Source organism: Lissotriton vulgaris, unplaced genomic scaffold (assembly GCF_964263255.1).
Source record: "Lissotriton vulgaris unplaced genomic scaffold, aLisVul1.2 SCAFFOLD_4247, whole genome shotgun sequence".
Classification (NCBI taxonomy): domain Eukaryota; kingdom Metazoa; phylum Chordata; class Amphibia; order Caudata; family Salamandridae; genus Lissotriton; species Lissotriton vulgaris.
This window is the reverse complement of record NW_028251512.1, coordinates 139,758-145,784: the sequence shown is the minus strand read 5'-3', so window position 1 is coordinate 145,784 and position 6,027 is coordinate 139,758.

Here is a 6,027-nt window from a genome sequence, read left to right as displayed (position 1 = left end):
TTTTGTTGTGGTGATGCAGGGGCAGGATGCTAGCTTCTTTTAAGGTATTTGAAGGAGAGAGGGAAGCAGGGCAGTGGCGTATTGCTGTGGGCGTGCACTGAGGCAGGTTTGTGTGCTCTTTTGAAAATGATTTGTGATAGATCAATCTTGTTTTAGTTTACACCAACCTATGTAATAATCCATAAGGATGGAATGATATATTTTTATGTTGGAAAGTTTGCAATCTCGTATTTACTCCGACGATGGTGCTCCTCCTGCTGAGAATCCGACGGACCTCTAGCCCAGAAGCAGCCTTTCCCAGGACTCATACTACCTTAAGCCTTTGGATGCCCTCCACACGGTGCCAGGTCTGTGCCCCCTTATCCACCCTCACCTGATGCCCACGCCGACACCGGTCTTACAAAACAATGTTGAACCCCCTTAAATTAATCAGGATTCGACGTCCCTGCAGCTCTCTGATTAGCTCTCAATTGCACCCCTGCCGGTGGGGCTCCTTGGTCTCCCTCATTGTTATCTCTTCTCTGGGATTCATTGTTTCATATCCTGGATCCACATCAAGTTCAGCAAGAAAAAAATAGTAACCTGGGGGCATATTACCAACAACTACCGATATTTATCGCTAAATGGGCTTAGCGAGTTTTTTTTTTATCGTGAAGCATCGCCGGATATTATCGCAGAGATAACGGGCTATTAGCAACGTTTATCTCTAAAGCGATAAAAAAATCCGGCGATAGCGTCGAAATGCGTGAATATCGCTGAGAATACAGCGATATTCATGCATTAACGCCAATAGAGTCTTAGCCATAATACCCACCTCCCATTGGATATAATGTCTAAGAACTGGTCTTAGCAGGCATTAGCTTTTGGAGATATTCGTGCTTAGCGCAAATATTTCCATTGCTACGCCTGCCTTGATAGTTGGCGATAGCGATGTTAGCGACTGTTTTTAGTCGCAAACAGGTTGGGTACGCCCACTTTGCATGTCATAAGCGATAAATATCGCTGACATGCAAAGCGGGCCCCAAACCGCTCGCTATTGCCTACAAGCTGTCGCTAACTGCTGCTAAAGACAGCTTGCTAATAAGGCGATAGAATTATCGCCGCTTAGCGGCTGAAAATGGCGGCTAAAGCGGCGATAACCTCTTATATGCCCTCTGGTCCTGAACATGACCGAAACTCACTACAGGTCGAAAGCCATTGACCTTCCAGTGCAACTCTTAAAGCAAATCTACGGTTCACCGAATTGCCAATTCTTTGTAAATTAATTTCTGTAAAAAACCATTTGTGAACCGTAAAGTACTTGTAAATATTGTTATTCTTAGCTGCCCTGTGTGGTTCCTCGCTGTGTCACTTGTGCAGTTCACTTCATGTTTCATGAGCACTTATGTGCACAAGTTTTTAAGTCTCGCGACCTATCGATGCGCACAAGCGCATCGAGCGGAGCGAGAATTCATGTGGGCAAAACACAAGTCAAACCAAGGGCTTTCAGCCCCGCGGTTTTCTTGCAGTTCACGTGTACATGCACGCGCATCGCATGCAAGCCCAGCCTCTCGCATTCCCAGGCTCTCCCGCCCCCATCCGGCATCAGGCACTCCTCCCACACCTCACGGACATCTGTTCAGCACACGCATCGCATGCAAGCCCAGCCTCTCGCATTCCCAGGCTCTCCCGCCCCCATCCGGCTTCAGGCTTCTCCTCCCCTACCAACACTCCTCCCACACCAGCAACTCCCCCCTCCCACACCAGCACCTCCCCTCTCTCTCCCCGCAAACACAGCCTTGCCCTAGCAGCACTCCTCCCACACCAGCACCTCCCACACCAGCACCTCCCCTCTCTCTCCCCGCAAACACAGCCTTGCCCTAGCAGCACTCCTCCCACACCAGCACCTCCCCCCTCCCACACCAGCACCTCCCCTCTCTCTCCCCGCAAACACAGCCTTGCCCTAGCAGCACTCCTCCCACACCAGCACCTCCCCCCTCCCACACCAGCACATCCCCTCTCTCTCCCCGCAAACTATTGCATCTCCGTGTTCTCTTTTCATGGACTCTCGATTTTATTTCTTACTCCTGTACATTCCTTTACTCTACTTTTCGTCTGCTGAGTGAACTCTTGCATTTCCTTCCCCTCTGAGGTTGGCGTACTTTGGGTAAAGGCTGCTCCAAGCCCTCTCTCCGCGGGCTGAGAGGTAATTGTTGGCATTCAGTTTTCACTGAGCTCGGCGCTCTGGTTCACAAGCTTTCCGGGTCAGATAACCATGTTAACGGAAGCCGGGGTGATTTGTTTCCAGCGTGAGAGCAAATGTGCAACGATTTTACATTTCGTTGCTTGAAACATCGCGCCTCGCATCCAATTACAAGATAACACGGATGTTTTAATCTGATACAGTAACTGTCTCGCCTGTCAGGCAGATCATAAAGCGGTTTTTCTTTTGTTGCAAAGTAATCGTGACAATTTAAACAGCTATGCTGTGAAAAGGCTGACTAGCTAGTAAGCGGATGTAGGTCTTAACACACAAATTAAAATGCCTACCACTAATAATACTATTGTTGCTGCTTGACTACAGAGATGCACCGAAATGTTTATAAAAATAAAACGCACCCACATTTAATGAACCAGTGCATAACGCTTACCCGGTCTACCTTGGGCTGAAGCCTAACCCTATCCCTGAGACAAATGTGCATTAACCTTAAGACCATCAGTAACCTTAAGGCCTAAGCCTAATATCAGCAATGGCTGTAAAAATAAATCTAGTTGTGCTTTACTCCTTCCAATCAAGGTGCGGACAAAATGTCGCCAGTGAGTCTTAACAAAGGATTTGTGCAAACTAAAAACGGCAATGTATTAATTGAATGTTGTGCACGATCTTCAGTGGATGAAGGCGAAAGGAGAGCCGCACGTCTACTGTGTGTATGCTAGGTGAAGGAACATGGAACACACGTGCACCCCAACTTCATGATCAATGAGTGATTGCAGCAGAACACATGAACAGCTCTCTCTGAAAGACTAAATGAAGTCTTGAATCAAAATAATGCTATTCGTACACCTTGACCTGAACTAGCACTGTCGATATACAGTCATGAGGTCAGATTGGCCCTCAAAGGGTGCTGGAAAGCGAGCAGTTGGGAGGCAGACGCCATCTAATCGTGCAAGATATGAATCCAATCAATCCATACTTTTGTTGGTAAAGTAAAATATTTGACCACGCATTTGGGGTAGTTCAATCTCTCCTTTCACCTACCACCTTCTCCTCACACCCAAAGACGCTTGAAAAGCAGTTTTGTTTTTCACCAGCCAAACTGATATTTTTGCCCCAGAAAGTAAAAAATGCATAAAAAATCTTTGCCTTTACTTTATACCCTGCTATTGTAATATTTAAATCCTATATGTTTACGACTCTTGTAAAAAAAAATTCACAGAAAGCTTAAAGGTGACACCTTTTGTAGCTGCGGTTACAACCCCAGAGTCTGTGTTTGTGATTGACGCTTCAATTTGCATGAGGCGTGCCGATATCTTAGAGATGTTGTCGGATGGTAACATTTCTCGACCTTCTCTGTTTGGCAGTTATTTATTTCCTCCATCCCATAAACCGGCAAATAAATGGGAGAAAATATAGTGTTACTCAAGCGGATTTTGGAGCAGTTTTTGGAAAGTGCCCAGGCGTGCACGAGCTTGCCTGAGCTTCTGCTCTTCAAAGGCTCCCATTTGCTCCTGCCTCCCCACCCACTGCTTCACACTTCACTCGCTTCCCTCACGTCTTTCACGCCCCTCCTCCCTTATCACTCTTAATTACATCTGTATCCACACATGCTCTGGTTACTCCACCCCTAATTATTCACTTCACTTGCGAGTCAGGCCGTGACTCGCATTCTGGCCGTCTGCCTGTTGCCTCCTTCTCCCTCCCACTCCCTTTTCCTCTCCCAGCAGCTTGTTTTTTAGGGCTCGCCCCATTCTTTCAGCCCCCTCCCGCCTCCCCACACAATATGCCCACCTTGTGTATTTATTTATTCATTTCGATTTTTCTTATAATGAATAAGTTGCATATTCCACCCAAATAGGTTTCAGGGTGCAGAAAAGTGTGATTAAGTACAATGGGTAAAACTCAACCATGCAACGCCACTCACCCACGCAACGCCACTCACCCACGCAACGCCACTCACACGCGCAACGCCACTCACACACGCAACGCCACTCACACACGCAACGCCACTCACACACGCAACGCCACTCACCCACGCAACACCACTCACACACGCAACGCCACTCACACACGCCTCGCCACTCACCCACGCAACACCACTCACCCACGCAACACCACTCACACATGCAACGCCACTCACCCACGCAACGCCACTCACTCACTCACTCACGCAAAGCCACTCACACCCACGCAGTGCCACTTTCAGACACGCAACGCCACTCACACCCACGTAAGCCCACTATCACCCACACAATGCCACACTCACCCACGCAACGCCACTCACCCACGCAACGCCACTCACCCGCGCAACGCCACTCACCCATGCAACGCCACTCACCCACGCAACGCCACTCACCCACGCAGTGCCACTTACCCACGCAGCACCACTCGCCCACGCAGCACCACTCATCCACGCAGCACCACTCACCCACGCAGCGCCACTCACCCACGCAGCACCACTCACCCACGCAGCGCCACTCACCCAGGCAACGCCACTCACCCAGGCAACGCCACTCACGCAGGCAACGCCACTCACCCAGGCAACGCAACTCACCCAGGCAACGCCACTCACCCAGGCAACAACACTCACCCACGCAACAACACTCACACATGCAACGCCACTCACACATGCAACACAACTCACTCAAAGCCACTCACACACACGCAGTGCCACTTTCACCCACACTGTGCAGTGCACAATAGGTCTCGCAGTACGAAAGTTGGAGCTATTGGTTTTGTAAATGACAAAGCCCTTTATGTTTTTAAAATGAAAACAAAAATAAAAGGCATTGTTATTTGCAATTGTAATAGCTCCAACTTTCCTACTGCGAGACCTATTGGCAACGCCAGTGCTTGTTTTGGGTTATGCTCACATTGGTTGTAAACAGTGCTGATACTGTTCTCTTATTCATACCTGTTCTAAATATAGATTGCTCCTTGCATCTCTCTTAAACCCTTTGAGTCTCCTTATTCTTCCTTTTTGCAACTTAAATGTGCATGTTTTATTAACGTTCTCCGAAATATTACCTGTTGAGACGTTGTTTTTGCTATAGGTTAGTTTGCAATGGCAGGGAACATGAATAAAATAAAGAAGCTTCAGAAAAGGAAATTCTGTGCCGCAAAATTTGTAATTGTGCTACAAAGTTTACCAGTTAATGCCACACCTATCGTGGGGATTCTGCTCACTTCTGCCATGTAATAACACAGGCGCAGTGCACATTGAAGTCTGTTGAATTGAATAAGTTAAATGAGTTGTATGGACCGCACGAGCCTTGTAGTTAGGGTTGTGCAGTCCTATAAGGCAATGAATCACTGCTCGAGGGGCTGGTCTAATAGTGTGTGGGCCGGTTTTTTAGAGGTTTGTGGGCCTGTTTTATTGTCTGGTGTAACGTTTTTTACTGTTGATTTCCCTGATATTACCACAAACATTAACTGTAGCAAGCACAAATGCATGCAGTCTCCCATACATTGCAAAACACCTATACAATGTGCCCTTACAAATTCAAAACTACTCTATTGAAAATGTGGGCCTCTTGTCTAGCTATCTGATTCGCAATTTGCGAATCGCAAATTGAGAATAATTTCAAGGGTGCAAGTGTGTCATAAGGACACCCTGATGCACCCCTAAAATTCACATGTGTGTGCATATGGCGCACATACATGCCTTAAGGGCATGTATGTGCACCACATGGCACCTTCACAAATGCAAAAAAGTGCTTTTGTGAAAGATATCGCAAATTACCACCAACTTGAAGTTGGTGGTAATTTGCGATTTCTAAATGAGAAGTCGCACAACTTGGGTGCTTCATACATTGCATTTAAGGAATCCC